A 15,899-nucleotide genomic window follows, 5' to 3' on the forward strand; every position below is an offset into this window, starting at 1 on the left:
ACTGAGTACACACCCACAGCGCTCACAGGCCGCACTGGGAAGACCCTGGGAGCTCATGCGCTCCAGGCTGGGCCTGGCCCAGCCCACCCAGCACAGCCAGACCCAGAGAAATTGGATTAACTCGGAGAAGCTTGCCAAGACGATCCGTCATGCCATCTGAAGGACAGCGTATTGATCTCCACATTGCAAAAAAATTAAATGATATCCCTTTTTGTTATTTAAAACGCTGCTTAAGCAATTCTGTAATGGAACAGCCCGGCCCGGGTCCAGGAGCTCCCTGGGTGGCAGCAGCCTCTGCAGACCTGGTGCAGGACAAGGGCTGTGGACGCGCCGTCGTCCCCCGGGTGACTGATGACTCCGGAGAACAGCGCCACTTTGCCGGCAACGCACACAGCTTTGATTTATTAAAGGCATAACAATTATGAAAACAGCTGATTTATAATCAACTGTTCCAGGCCTAATTGATTTCTGGGGTGAAATTTAGAAGGGGAGGTACTGACACCTTGAGGACAGGGTCGCCGGCCTTGGGTGGGCTGTGACAGGGTGGCTGGTGGGGCTGGTGTGTGTGTGGGACAAAGGATGGGAGGACAGCGGCCCAGTCTGGCTGTGCTCTTTGTCACCTCGTGAGGCGCTGGGCTTCGGGCCAGCTTTAACCTGGAGGGTCCAGCCTCAGTGGTGGCTGCCATTTCCAGACGCTGGAGACAGGCCCTGGCTGCAGCAGAGGGGCGTGTGCCCCAGCACCAACGCATCCCTCAGTGTGCCCCATGTTTGGAGTCCTCGCTGTCGCATCCAGAAGAGCGGTGAGAACCGGGCATCGTGTGCGTAAAGGAGTCTGCCCACGGTATCCAGAATCTTCTGTTCCTCCGGAGAGAGTCCCAAGTGAGGGTCGCCAAGCCTGGTCAATAAAAATACAGGAGGTCCAGTTAAGTCTGAGTTTCAGACACACAGAAAATGAATTTTTAGTATAAGTATATCCCATACAATATTTGGGATATATTTATGCTAGAAAAATTATGCCTGGTTAATATGAAATTCTAATTGAACTGGGCATTTTGTATTTCACGTGACAATCCCACCGGGCCAGTCAGGACCCCAGCTCCCAACAGCCCCAGCTCTCAACCCCTGATGAGGAGGCTGAGGCAGAGGCTACTCGGCACCTGCCCAAGGTCGTAGGGCAGCTGACTTCAGATTCAGTCCTGACCCTGAGGCCTGAGGCTTTCAAGCCCTTCAGGACCCCACACTGCTTCAGAGGGAAGAGACAACAGCTTTTCTTTCTACACGGGGATAGCTTAGACTGGTTTAGGGGACCAGGTCTGTGAGCTGTGGTTTCAAACTGCCCCGGTTCAGCCTTATTATTATTGCTGTGTGACTTTTACAAAAGCTTTGCCTCTCTGGGCCTCCACCTCCAGCACTGTAAAAGAGGCAGCTCCGTCACAGGGGGCTGGGGAGGAGAAACCGATGTGTGGGCTCCCTGCTGGGGTTTCCAGAGTACTACCCAGGGCAGAGGGGAAGAGAGGCAGAATCAGAGACAGGAAGGCAGAGAGTCAACGCAAAGAGACAAAGAGAGAGCACAGAGGAAGACAGACGCGTCCCCTTTGGAAGTGGGGTGGCCGCAGAGGGTGGAAACCAAATTTGCAAACCAGAGGGTTTCAGTGGTGCCTCTAAGGCAGGGAGAGAGCAAACAAGAAGCCAGGATTTGGAGTGCAAGGCCCGGCAGCTGCGGGTGCCCAGTCCCCGTGACGGCCCTGCTGAGCACTTTTAAGTTATCGTTAAAGATAAAATAATTTTTCCCCCTCTGAGCCGTGTGATTGATGCGGTAATGGGCCCCGCCGACAGAGAGAAGGTCAGGCTGGAATGTAATCAGTTTTTTCCAGAGCGATGCATAAACAGGGTGGCATGGTGGCTGGGAAAGGGAGAGGGACTGGCAACTGCCCCCGAACCCTCTGCACTCTCAGTGGAAGGGCATGATGAGATGATGAAAACAGTGGGGACCCGGGGGCACTTTCTGGAGGGGGTGTGGCTCCAGCTAGGGTTGGAAAGAGACGGCCTCACAGGCAGGGAGCACTGCAGAAGCGAGGTGTGGAGGTGGATGTCGCTTTACACCCTGGCCCCACCTAATCTCCACACCTCACTGCATAGTTCCAAGCCTCAAACCTTCCATGGCTCCCAGCCACCCATCCCGCCTAAGGGTTCTACTCCTGACTCTCCCTCCGATTAGCCGTGTTATCTTAAGTATGTCACTTCCCCACCCAGCCTCAGTCTTCTCTTCTGTAAAACAGGTGATTGTTACTTCTGCACTCCATGGATATAGTGAGAGTTTAAAGAAAGGGACAGCAGTATCAGCACTTATGGCTGCAAGCAGCGAGAAACCCCAAGTTAACTTGCTTCAACATTAAGAAACATTTTTTCATCTTATACAACAAATCATTAAGACCTTTACTCCAAAGTACATCTTCCAAGAGCCTTCACCGATCAATCTGCCTACTCTCTGCCTTTACTCCCCTTCATTTTCCTCCCAAGCATTCATCACCTCCTCACACTATGTATTTGTTCCTGACCTACTCTTTCCTCCTCCAAATGTCAGCTCCCTGAGGGCAAAAATTTTTATCTGCTCCGTTAGCATGTTCCCAGTGCCATGCAGAAGGTGCTCATTAAAAATGCTTGTTAAATAAATGGATGTCTTGTTCATCCAGGAATGATTGATTTAGCTACTCAAGAACATAGTCCTGCCTCTTCCTCAATATGTCTACCATGTTGCTCAGCACGGTCCAAAATGATTGCCAAACCTCCAACCATCATATCCTTGTTCTAGCAGCAGGAAGGGAGAAGGGTGGAAGGACAAAACAGGCTTTCTCCAGTGGACTATCTTCTTTATAAAGTCTTTCCAGAATATCACTGGCCAGTACTCAGTCACATGGTCACTCCTAGAGAGCTAGCTGCAAGGGAGTCTGAGAAATGTAGTCTTTAACAGAGTGCCATCCAGCAGATGTTCTGCAAGTGAGGAAGACTGGGAGAATGGATGATAGGAGGAAGGAAATAATGGACATACAACCGACTCCCACATCTGCCAGTGCCACTTACTACCTGAATTAGTTTCCTGTAGCTGCCATAAGAAATTCCCACCAACTTAGTGAGACACTCAGTAAAACAATATACACTGAGTATCTGACAATTCTGCAGTCTGAAGTCCAACAAGGGTTTCACTGAACCTAAGTCAAGCTGTGGGTAGGGCTGGTCCCTTTCAGAAGCTCCAGGGGAGAACCATTTCCTGCCTTTTCCATCTTCTCCAGGGGCCTGCATCCTTGGCTCAGGGCCCCTTCCTCCAGCTTCACAGCCAGCAATAGCCGCTCAAGTCCTCTGATGCTGCCGTCTCTCTGCTTCTCCCTGTACGTTCTTCTCCTTCCATTTTCAGAACCCTTGGGATTGCACTGGGTCCACTGGGACTGGGACTCTCCATGACCATCTCTTAACGTCAGCTGACTAGAAACCTTCATTGCATCTGCCCCCCTAATTCCCTTTTGCCATGTAACCTAACACTTTCGTCATGGGCTCTGGGAATTACGACCTTCACCCTCACTGGCCTCCCTGACTCCTCCTCACAACCTCCGTGAGGAAGAAAATACTGCTGGACTCACTGCCCAGATAAGAACATGGGGGTCCCGCAGAGATGGGGTAACTTGTGAAGCATCCCCCTAGTCTCATAAATTCCAAAAGCCGGAATTTGAACCCATGCACATGTGAATGCGAAGCCCATGCCTCCTTTACCCACTGTGCTGTGTGTGCCCTTACTGTTGTTGTGGCCACTACTTGGCCTGTGCCTGCTCTGTCCACACCACCTCCACAATTCAAGCTCAAGCCAACTCTCTAAAGAAGGGGGTTACCAAGGAGAGCACGGAGGAACGGGAGCTTGAAGGGCATTCCAAGGTCACCCGGTGGGTGGCAGAGCCAGAGCTTGAAACCAGGTCTGCCTGGCTACGGACCGCTGCTCTTCCTGCCTCCAGGGGGGAAGCTGACTCAGCGGGGTGGGGGTGGGGGTCATGGAGGACCCTGCTTGGGTTATTTGGCAGTTCGAGGGGCTCACTAGGCCCTTTTTCTTTCTGGAAGGGACTGGAGCATGGCAGTCAATCAAGGGGAAGCAGGCCAAGTGCTGAGTCTGCAACGCAACACATCTCCACAAAAGCCACCAGGCACTTGGCCACAGAGGTCCAGGACTCTGCCTGTGATCAATCTCTCCCCATCTCCCTCACCGGGCCCTCGGTCCCTCCCTCTCCCAGTCTGTGCCCAGCTTTCTGGTGCAAAGGAGGGCCTGAAAGACTCATCCAGGGGGAAGAGCTGGGCCGGGCTTCCCCAGGCATAGAAGGTCAGCCTGTCCATCACAGAAGTGCTCAGAAGCAGGATCCACCAGCCAGAGAGAGTAGAGGGTAGGAGCACAATCCATGGGGTCTGGGGGCCTTGTTCCCATCTCAGGCCCTCCCCTAATACCAGGCCAGCTAACTAATCTTGCTGTGCCTCGGTTTCTTCATCTGCATAATGGGTTTGAGAAAAAGACTCCATCGTAGGGCTGATGCAAGGTTTATGGGAACTGTGACAAGTACCTCAGACACTGACCATAGATAAATCCTGTGTTGATTCATAGGAGGTTTCCCAGTTGTCCAGTGAGGCTTCCTTGAAGAAGCCACATTTGATCTGAGCCTGAAAATACGGGGAGAATGTGGAGGGACTGACAGAGGGGAGGCTGGGCAGTGAGTCAGTTCAGGTGGGGGAAGAAGATAAGCATGTGGGTGCTTAGAAGGAAAAACTGAGGCCCAGGGAGGTTCACTGACTCACCGAGGGCAGCAGGACAGGTGAGTTCCCGGGCTGGGATTTGAACCACCTTTAACCACCCTGCAGGAGGGGCTTCTACCTGTAGCACAAATCTCCAGTCCCAAAGCTACTCACTCTGCTCCTCTCACCCTAGACACCTCCCAGGTCTCCCCCAGCAGCCAGGACCAGCAGAGACAGGTCTGCAGTTAGAGAAGTTCTGCTGATCACACACACGCACACATACATCACCGGCTTGGTGCCTGTTATGAGCTGAATTGTGTCCCCCACTACCCGCTCCCCCCACCAAATTCATAGGTTGAAGTCCTAACCCCTAGGACCTTCGGATGTGACTGGATTTGGAGATGGGGCCTTTAAAGAGGTAATTGAGTTAAAGTCAAATCATATAGGTGGGCCCTAATCTAATATGACCAGTTCCCTTAGAATAAGAGGAAGTTAGGACACAGATAAGCACAGAGCCGAGTGCGCGAGGACACAGGGAGAAGACAACCATTTATAAGCCAAGGAGAGAGGCCTCAGATGAAACCAGTCCTGCTGATGCCTTGTCTCAGACTTGTCTCCAGCCTCCAGAATTGTGAGCAAATAAATTTCTGTTGCTCGAGCCACCAAGTTGTGGTGCTTTGTCACAGCCCTGGCACACTCATACGGTGCCGTGAGACCAGCCTCACCAAATCTGGGTCTTTCATAGTCAGGACTCTGGTCTGCAAGTGACAAAACAACAGCAGCAGCAACAACAACAGTGACAAGAACAACACCTGATCAGATCAGCTTAAGCGAAAAGGGAGCTATTGCAACAAAATATATGGCTGCAGGCACAGTTCCACCCAGGTGCTCAAACCACACCAAGATCATTTGCTTTCCTCTCGATGAGCTCTTTTCATGGAAAGATGCTTCCTGCATGGTGATCAGAGAGCTGGTAGGAAGCCTGGGTTTCCACCAGCTCAGTCTCCCCCACAACAGAATTTCCTACATATATCCAACGCTTGTTCAGGACATCGCTCTGACTGAACCAACTTGGGTTATGGTGGGTGACCCTGAGCCAACTGCTGAAGCCAGAGGTTCGGCATCCTCTGACTGCCCCACCCTGGGTATCTTTGGTTTGGCTTCTACTAAGTGCCCAGTGGGACTCCACTGAGTGTCTTTTTCTGCCTTTAAATCTCCCTTGGGGCCATCTCAACTTGTCAGAAAGAATCTCAGGAGAGAAGGAAACAAAATTTCCATCCCTTTGCTTGGAGAGTTCCAGCTCATTTCCATCGGCCTGCTCTGCACATTGAGGAGTATAGAGAGAAGTGTATCAGCCAGCTATTGCTGTGTAACAAACTGCCACAATTGTAACCACTTAAAACAACACCTGATTATTATCTTACCATTTCTGTGGGACAGAGTCCAGACATGGTTCAGCTGGTCCTCCACTCTAGGATTCCTCGAAAGGCTGTAATCAAGGTGTCAGCTGGGCCTCCATCATCTCCAGGTTCTGCTTCCCGCTGTTCAGAGAAGGTGACCACGAAAGAAAGCCCAGCTGTCCCAGCCAACAGCCAGCTGACCCCTAAACATGAGAGCCCAGCCCAAATTCTCAGAGTGGCCTCCCCAACCCCAAGTGGAGTGCAAAGGCAGGACCAAGCCTGCTCGAGCCTAGAAGGATCGTCAGCAAAAATAAGTGCATAGTGCTTTCAGCCAAAGGATTTGGGGCTGGTTTCGAAGATCCGATCTGCTACAGCAACGTCATCCCTGTTCCCCATGACGATGGGTGCCCTGAATACAAAGGAAACCAGGAGGAATTGCTCACTGGGGTCTCCCTGAATAAAGAAGTTCTGCTTCGCAGAGTTTAGCTGCCCCCACTCTACAAAGGAAAGGTGGCTGGCAGCTCCCCCTGATTAAAAAATGTGAAGTTCCCCTTCCCCGGCATCCCAGTGCCCTCCCTTTCCGTCCACCTTCTCGGGGGGCTCAGGGGCAAGGGAATGCTCTTCCAGGCCTTCAGGCTGGACTAGGGACTAGCTGGGGACTCTTGGGTTCCCTTTGCTGCCACGATCAGGACCACCGTGTCATCCTAGCCCCAGCTGCTTTCCGTGAGTTTCTCTTAGGATTTGCTGGCCTTTTCTTTCCAACAGCCAAGGCCAGCTCAAGAAGCAGGAACAGCACACAGTGGGTGGAGGATGGCAGGCCTGGCTTCAGGAAGCCTCAGAGCAAAGCACTGGCAGATAGGGAGCCAGACGACTTGTGTTCTGGACTTGGCCATAACCTTGGAATGCTTGGTACGTGGGTGACGGCTCCAGCCACTGCCGGCACTGCGGGCCTGTCCCAGTGCATCCGTTCTCATCGGTCAGTGGCACAGCTGTGCCTGTGATGAAACTTGTTTAATATCACCCCAGAAAGCAAGGGTTATTTTTTAAATCCTCACCTGAGAATGTTTTTATTGATTTTAGACAAAGGAAGGAGGAGAGAGAGAGAGATAAAGAAACATCAATTGGTTGCTTCTCATATATACACCCCGACGGGGGATGGAACCCAATACCTAGGTATGCGCCCTGACCAGGAATCAAACCTGCAGCCTCTTGGGGTGCAGGACGATGCTCCAACCAACTCAGCCACCTGGCAGGGCAGAAACCAAGGGTTCTCAGCCGAATAGTTCAGTGGTTACTAGCATAAACGCCAGAGTTAGACTTGAGTAGAAAGCTTAGAAAAAGGAGAGGGGTAAATAAATGATGGGCCGATGGGCCGGCCACCAGGAGTCCCTCGCAACTGTATAAAAGAACAAGGAACGTCACGGAGGTATCACCATGATCCTTTGTTAGGATGAAAAAGCGAGAGTAATGGATAGAGCTTCTGCTTGGGATGATGGAACACAGTTCTGAGGACGGACGGTGGGGGCGGCTGCACCGCAGTGTGAGTGGACTTAACGCCACTGAGCTGAGCACCGAGACAGGACTCAGACAGTAAATTCTATGTATTGGACCACAATTTAAAAGCGGGGGAGGGGCGCGGCGGCGAGCAGAAGGAAAGGCTTTGCCTCTCACAAGGTGATCCCATCTTGCGCTTCCCGCCATGTAGTCCCTCACGGGAGGCTAGAAGCAGCGTCAGGAGCCAGTTGAGAGGAACTGAGGTCCTGGGAGGGTGAGGAGTTACCCAGAACCACGCAGCAAGGAGGGTGCACAGCCAGAACTGGAGAGTCTCCGAAGGGACCACAGTGAAGATGGTCCCCTACGATCCCTCTCCGGGGAGTGGCTAATTTTGCTTAAGCTCCTGGCAGGGGAGGCAGGATGAGAAGGAAGCATCCTCTCTTCTTGCCGAGCCTGGGGAATTCCTCCCCCCCCCCCCCCCCAGAGGCGCCAGCTGGTGAGGACGTCCCTGTTAAGTCCCCAATCACGAGATTAGGTGATTTCATTATTGTCTGCAAAGCTCTAGGGAGGGCTCCTGCTTACAGATAATCACCCGTGATACCGGGTGAGGGTCTCAGCTTTGAGGGTCCCTGAAGCTGCTCAGAGGGTGGGGCCTAGGAGTTGGGGCCAGAGGGGTGCTGGGAAACGTCTCTGTCCATCGCCCCTGTGTGCAGAGGGGGCTCAAGAGACAGAGAAGGGGGGACCCACGGTCACACAGGCAAAGAGGCATGAGATACTCAAAGCCGTCCATGGGAAACCTGAGTCAGTGCCCTCCCCCTCTGTCCACTGCCCTCCAGGGCTCCAACCTCCTTCAGGGTAAAAGCCCAGGTCCTCCAGCCCCCACGGCCCTGCACGGCCTGCCTCTGTCCCCTTCCTGCCCTCACCTCCTGGCTCTGTCCTCCTCACTGTCTCCATCCCAGCCCCGGGCACTTAGCAAGTGCTCAGAAAAAAATGAAGGATCCAATGCCGAATCAATGGGCTCCTCGAACATCTACCACTTCTTCTTGGATTCCTCTCTGGATGAGGAGCCCACTACCTGCCAACGTCTTCCATTTAACCTGAGCTGTTCTGGTCATTAACAAGGTCCTCGGCAAACTCTGGGCTGAGTTTTGGGCTCTGAAGTGAGTGAGTGAGTGTGTGTGTGTGTGTGTGTGTGTGTGTGTGTGTGTGTTGAAAGTTGGAAGAGTGAAATGAGGTCCTGGGGACATTTCTGGAATCTCTGCAGGGGTCACTGGAACACTTTAACAGCCGGGGTGGGGTGTGGGCAGCGGGGCAGCTGCCTCTCTCTCTCAATTGGTCTCCATTTCTCTTCTCTTCTGTCTCTGTGTTTCTGTCTCTGGGTCCCCGTGCTGTTCAAAGTCACACGGACACAGACAGCTTCTCAGCCCTGAAAGAAAATTGCCAGCTACCCCAGCAGCAGAATAATTGAATCGGCAGGTGGCCAGGATTGAATCAAGTGAAGGGGTAAAGAGGGGAGGGGTGGCCGCATCCCTGGGAACCTGGGGCCCTCATCGGGGAGACGTGCTGAACGGTGGGCAGCGGAGCTCAGGGGTGAGGGGTGAGGGGCTCCGAAACTGCATGGGCAGGCCCAGCTGCACACCCCCCACCCCTGCCAGACAATCTGAGCCCTGCAGAAAGAGCTGGAGGTCTGGGGCTATGCCCACCCCCAAAGCAAGTCCTCAGAGCCACTAGCAGGGCAGGGATGGGAGCTTCGCCAAGGTCCACTGCCAGGACCTTGTCCTCCAGCCCCCAAGTCCTCCTCTCGTCAAGGCGAAGCTCCACTACCCATTACCCATTCATCCACACATTTCCTCATCCCCCCACCCTCCTATAGCCCCCATCCATCCTTCCATCCATCCGCCCACCCACTCATCCCCCCACCCTTTCATCGGTCTCTCACCCACCTAACCACTCGTCCATCCCCCCATTCCCCTCCCACCCACCCATCCATTCACCCATCCCCCCACCTGTGCACCCACTGGTCAATCACTCAAACACTCACAAGCTCCCACTGAGCGCCCCTCTCTGTGCTGGATGCAGTAGACGTCGGGATAAAAATGACTGCCAAGGCTCCTGTTCCACCGGAGCTCAGTGTCCAGTTGGGAAGGTAAGAGTTGAGCCACTGGACAAACAGCTCGATCACTGGCATTGTTCCATTTCCTTAAGACACGTTCAGGCTGCTCTGGGATGTAAATGGAAGAGAGTGGCGGTTGGGTTGGGAGGCCGTGGAAGGGCTTCAAGGGGAACAGTGTGACAGACAGAAGGAACAGCATGTGCAAAGGAGGGGCAGCTGTCTGGTGTCTGACTCGAAGGCGGGTGTCCACAGGAGGTGCAGGAATGGGTTTCAGGAAGTGACAAGAAGGCAATGGGGACAGAAGGTCCGGCCAGAGAGGTGAGAGGGAAACTGAGGTGGGTGGTCTGGAAGGCCTTTGCCCAGATGAAGTATGGGAGTTGGCGGGGGTCCCGTCTCCCAGTCCAGGCTCCCACAAGTGACCTCTCTGTCCCTTCCTCCTGTGGGACAGCTGCCAGGGCCCTGAAAACCTTGAGGGCAGCCCTTTCAGCCCCTGGTTTCTGATCCCAGCCCTGGCAACTTGCTGGCCAAGCCACGTACCTCATCTAGCAGCCTCTATGTTCTCAGCTGTGAAATGGGAACAGTTCAGCCCTTCCATGAGGCTGTGGGGAAGTGCTGAGGCTAAGACGACCACAAGAAGTTATTATGCCCTCTATACCATGGCTGCTGTGGGCTCCGGGTCCCTGAATAAATCATTCATTCATTCATTCATTCACCCACTCATTCATTTAACGAATGTTTATTGAGGGTCCAGATACTGATGATACAGCTGTGAGCAAAACAAACGCAATTCCTCTGTCCTCAAGGTGCTGCTGTTAAAACAGAGCGATACAGAGAATAAGAACACACGTGTGCCTGATTTGAATTTCAGGAAGCAGTCAGAATTATAGACCAAAGAAAGGGGACAGAAATGTTCTAGGAACAAGCCTCTTGGCTGGGGCCGTCAGGAAAGGCTTCCTGAAGGTGGTGACATGTGAGCTGAGACTGCAGGGTGAAGAGAGGGGTCTGGCAAAGAGGTTTGGGAAAAGCATTCCAGGCAGTGGGAACAGCAAGCGCAAAGGCCCAGAAGCAGGACCAAGTTTGGCATTTAAGGAATCAGCTCCTTTTTGTGGCTGGAGCAGAGTGAAGGAGGGGCTAAACAGTCTATGCTCCCTGACCACCCATCCCTGGCAGTCCCCGCCCCCTTGTCCTGCTTGCTTGTCCTCCACTGAGCTCTATACCGTGGGCCACGCTATATATTCTCCTATTTATGGTGCCTGTTTTCTCTCTCTGTCAGCTTCATAAAGATGGGGACTCCTTCCGGCTGGCCTGCCTGTTCGCTGCTCTGTTCCCAAAGCCTAGAGCAGTGCCTGGCTCACGGGAGACAGTCTGCGTGATTTTGAATGAACAAATAAATGAATAAATGAATGAACACTTGAACAGCCATCATTCCCCACAGAAAGGCCAGGTGCGGAGGCAATCAGAGCCTCCGGTCACTTCAAGAGTTCCCTTTAGGAGGTCAGAGCTGAGATGTGGGGTCAGGGCCTCCCTTGATTACTGAGGTTCTGATTAACTCTGGGGCCGAGAGGGCCACCCGCTTGGAGGAATTAGAGATCAGTCTGCATCCACAAGTTCGAGCAGCAACTCTAACGGGGCAGTCAGCGGCTCCCCCTCTCCCCTCAGCAGCCAGCTGGCCGGGGAGGCGGGAGCGGAAAGAGGTCATTTGCATAGGCAGGTAATTGGTTTTGCAAATAAATCTGGTTCTTGAAATTTGTAGATTAGCAATAATACGTCTCCAGATGAGAGAGAAAGGTCACGGATGAATAAAACAACAATTAAACTTTCGGGAGATTATTAAACTAAACAGAAGCCTGGCACAGGGCGGCCGAGGGAGTGTGGAGGGAGGCGGGGGTGCTGGAGGCGGTCTAGGCTGGGGGCAAATGCAGCCCCCCCGGGTGCTGGCTGATGTCCTCACCGTCCTGCCTCCTGTAGGCACCTTCTGCTCTGGGAACAATGGACATTCTGTGTAAAACACCCAGGACGGCTTTTAGGATCCCATTTCTAAGAGAAAACTAAGGTCCGGTGAGGGAGAGGAAGGTGTCGAAGGCCTCACGAGGCAGGATTTGAACCCCAGCCCGCCAGCCTTGCACTGTCCTGGGTGGCGGTGAGCCTCCCGTAATGGCGGTCAGGGAGTCAGGAGGGTGGAATCCGCCCCTTGCCTGCTCTTGGCTGTCTGAGCAGGACCGTACCTGTCCCACTGTGCCTCTAGGATCGAGGCTGAGAGCATTGTGCGTGTGCTCTGAAATCTGCAAATGTGTCCGTATGTGTATGGCCATCCAGTGCGACTCAGTAGCTATGCATCAGGCACTGTGCCCGGCACGAGCGAGGTGCTGCTTCGGTCAACCCAGGCTCTGTGGCTGCAAGCACCAGAAATTCACTCCAGGAAACATGGACAGAATGAACATTTGTAGGAAACTCTCCCCTGAAAGAGAGAGGAGGAGAAAGAAGGCCAGCGATAGAAAGGAAGTGGGAACTCAGCAGGCCACACAACCGTATTTTGCTGCCCACTAGCATGTGACCCTGGGCGAATCACCTTTCCCCCTCAGGACCTCAGTTTCCCCAGCTATAGGGTTTTAGAGAATGCTGTGCTAGGAAGAAGGGCAAGAATTGGGGAGGGAGGCCGTTTGCAATTTTAAACAAGATGTTCAGGGAAGGCCTCACTGAGGAAATGATACATGAGCAGAGAGCTGAAGAGAGGAGAGGGAGCCACGGAGAGATCTGGGAATAGAGCATTCCAGGCAGCGGGAACAGCCTGTGCAAAGGCCCTGGGGCAGGACTGTGCCTGTTGTGTTGAAAGAATAACAAGGAGGCCCCTGTGACTGGAGCGGAGTGAGCAAGGGGGAGAGCGGGAGGAGGTGAGGGCAGGGAGGGGACTGGGGCAGGAGAAGGAGAAGGAGAAGGGGAATTTCCTTCTGTTGTCACCAAAATGGTGACAAACGTCCACTCCTCCTTCCCAGCCCATTTGGTGGCAGAAGCTGTGGGTTGGCCCCCAATATTCACTCTCTACTTTCTCCTTTAAAAATAGAATCTGCCCAGCTGAAGACTGTGTTTCCCTCCCTGGCCGTGTGCTCAGTGGGTTGGAGCACCATCCCAATATGCCAGGATTTCAGGTTCGATCCCCGCTCTGGGCACATACAAAAGGCAACCAATGAGTACGTGAATAAATGGAACAATAAAATCAGTGTTTCTCTCTCTCAAAAAATCAATTTTTAAAAAAAGACTCCATTCTCCAACCCCTCTTGCAACCCGGAGTGACCATCGGACTGCATGGTGGGTGTGAGCGTAAATGGTGCATGTAACTTCCAGGTTGTACCCTCAGAAGATGAGAATGGGCCTTCCCCTACCCTTTCTCCTCTGCTCTCACGTAGAAGGTGGACCAACAAGATAAAAGAAGTCTAGGTCCCCAGGGATTGTGGAGCCTCCAGCCCAGCCTGGGATGAGGCCCAGACCCGGAGGCCGGAAAGCAGTGAGCTCCTCCCTCATTTAAGCAGTGGCTCTGTGATGCGAGAATCCTGATTTCATGGCAACACGGGTCTCAGACAACCAGGCTTGCAGCACTGTCGCCGCCCGCACTGCAGGCCCCAGACGTCCTCTGCCCTGCTAACACTCCTGCTGCAAACTGCCCGGCAGCACCCAGCCCCTCCTGATTGAATCTTGCCCTCTGAATCTGCCCTGGGCCTGTCCCCTCTCGCGCCAACCAAGCTGTACCACGCCAAATTTGGCGACTTACGGCCAGCCCAGAACGGTCCTCCTTGGCTCTCCCCTCAGGAAACTGCCCGTCTGAGGCGACCCACTGGTTCTTCAGCAGAATTAATCCATTTTCATGGCTGCCCATCCCCGCCTGCGTCCCCTCCTCCATCGTTTCCCCCTCCCTCTCCTTTCCAAATTTTGGCAGCTCCACTAGAACTAAGCTGGGTCCTTTCAACCTCTGAGTCCTATGTCTGTGGCGATTGTGTCAGGCAGAAAGGGGATCAGAGCAAGTGAGGGAGCTGGCTGGGTTACACAGCGGGCCCTCCTCTCAGTGGGGAGCCGAGGAAGGAGCCCAGTGGAGAGCGAGGATGGGCCATTGAATGTCCGGCCTGGGGACAGAGGACAGTGGGAACCCTCCGTGAATGTGCCCAGTATTATTCCCCCGGGAAATGCCTCTACCAAAGCTGGGTAACCTCACGCCCTCACTCACGCCACAAACACTGAGTGCCTGCTGTGCTCCTATTCCCAATGCTGGGACCAAAATACTTTTATCCTCTCTTGCTCAGAGCCCACAGGTTAGTGTCAGAGCCGGGAGATGCTGTGTAAGCTGAGCATGTGGAAGATGAAAAGGAGAAGGTAGGGAGATCCACAGCAGGAGCAGAGGCTGGGGCGGGGTGGGGAGTACTCGTGGGTTTCAGCCACAGAAAGACCTCCAGAGCAGGGGGAGGTGAAATCAGGCAGGTAATGGGGCAAAATGCGGGCTTGAGGTCAGGGGCAATGGGGAGCTAAGGCAGGCTTTAGAGCAAGCAAAGAGAGAGGAGGATCTGTGGAGTAGGGCCAGGAAGGGCCAGGCCTGGAAGTAGGTCCAGGTGGGCGAGAGCCCAGGACCTGGCTGTGCCTCACCCGCTGCATCCTCCTGCAACCTCGCTGTTCTGGAGTGAGCTGGAAGGGGAGTCGGGAGGGGGTACCTGGCAGCCAAAAGCCCTGCAGCTAATGAGCCCCGCGTGGTGCAGGCTATTTTTAGGAGCCGTTCCTCTGGACCCTTAATCGCTGCCGCGGGCTCCTGCCAGGCTGCCATGGAAATGCTCAACGCCACCGCCGGAACTCGGCCCTGGGTCCCAGCCCACGTTTCCTCCCCCCAGCCCGGAGCCAGGATGCTTGTGATACCCCCCACCCCGAACAGGCGGGGCCCCTGTGCTCTCCCGAACCGCACTGTGTGATCTAGGGGACCTTCTGCCTCTCTTTAAGCCTTAAAAAGTGAGCAGGGTCAGCGAGAGGCTGGAGGCTAAACCCCCAGTTCGAATCCTCACTGGGCTAGCCTCAAGGTCTAGTCCTCTGCATTGTCCTGACCCTTCTTGGAGTGTAGGTTTCTCATCTTTAAGTGGCTCATACCTCATACGGCCACGTGGACCAGGTTGCCTGGGGCTCAAAGCCAAGTGCCTGGCCCTAGTGATTTCAGCAACTTGTTGAGCACCTGCTGTATGCTAGGTATCGCCTTAAGTGTTCCATGCATTAATTTAATCCAGAGGCATTTTGCAGATGGGGCCATTGCTACAGAGAACTTTAGTGGTCTGCCTAAGATCACACAGCATGCAAGTGGTGGGGCCAGGATTAGAACCCAGGCCAGCTTGCTTTGGAATCTTAGCTCCAAACTGCACATACATCTAAACTTGAATTTGAAGGAGGTCGCACTTACCCCCAAGGAAATCCTCATGAGTGGTGGCCTCTCAAGCAGGGAGGGGACCTGATATTCTCCACCCCCCTTGCTGGACTGGAAGCCCCCCACGGTGACACTGAGGCATGGCTGGGGGCAGCAAGTCCCCAGTGCTCCGGAGCCCTGGGGCCTCGGTCTCAGTCACCAACCCAGGAGAGCTCTTATGGAGGGGCCATAGGCACATGGCACAGGGCAGCCTGCCAAGGACTGGTACCGACAGCTATTTTGGGCAGTGTCACTCGGGCAAGTTGACAGGGACAGGCTGAAGACACAAAGAAGGGGTCCAAGCTGGGGAGGGGAGAACAAAGCCCCGACCTGGGCCAGGACAGGGGCAGTGGAGCAGGAGGGAGGGCACAATGGACAAGACCATGCCACCTTGCTGCTCGGTGCCTCAGTTTCCCCACCTGTGTTGATCGTCACAGTCCCTGCCCCCTAGAGGCTATTGAACGGGTCAAAACGCTCATACAAGTTCTATCTGAACAGGCTCCTATTCAGCTTTATTTAACGTTTGGATATTTTGTTTCACGGGGACTTTCTTTTTTTTTTTTTTTTTGCATTCTTTAAAACGTGGATTCTTTAAAACGTGGCTGAAAATGGTATTCTCCTGCTGAGTTCGCTGTCACCTCCTTACGCTTGGCAGCCCTGGCAAGTGCCTCACTCACCTCACCCAGAATCCCAGCCCGGCCAT

General features: G+C 53.8%; 1 long non-coding RNA gene across 1 annotated transcript; it reads right to left on the minus strand.

The window, feature by feature from the left end:
• Positions 1 to 250: 250 nt before the first annotated feature.
• LOC128626368 (uncharacterized) lies at positions 251 to 15,366 on the minus strand. Its single transcript, XR_008390300.1, has 3 exons — positions 15,194 to 15,366; positions 6,189 to 6,305; positions 251 to 895 (listed from the first exon to the last, which is right to left on the minus strand). It is a non-coding gene; the product is annotated as an uncharacterized LOC128626368 (long non-coding RNA).
• Positions 15,367 to 15,899: the final 533 nt, after the last annotated feature.

This window comes from Artibeus jamaicensis, unplaced genomic scaffold (assembly GCF_021234435.1).
Source record: "Artibeus jamaicensis isolate MK-2021 breed Jamaican fruit bat unplaced genomic scaffold, CSHL_Jam_final scaffold_537, whole genome shotgun sequence".
In the NCBI taxonomy this organism is placed as follows: domain Eukaryota; kingdom Metazoa; phylum Chordata; class Mammalia; order Chiroptera; family Phyllostomidae; genus Artibeus; species Artibeus jamaicensis.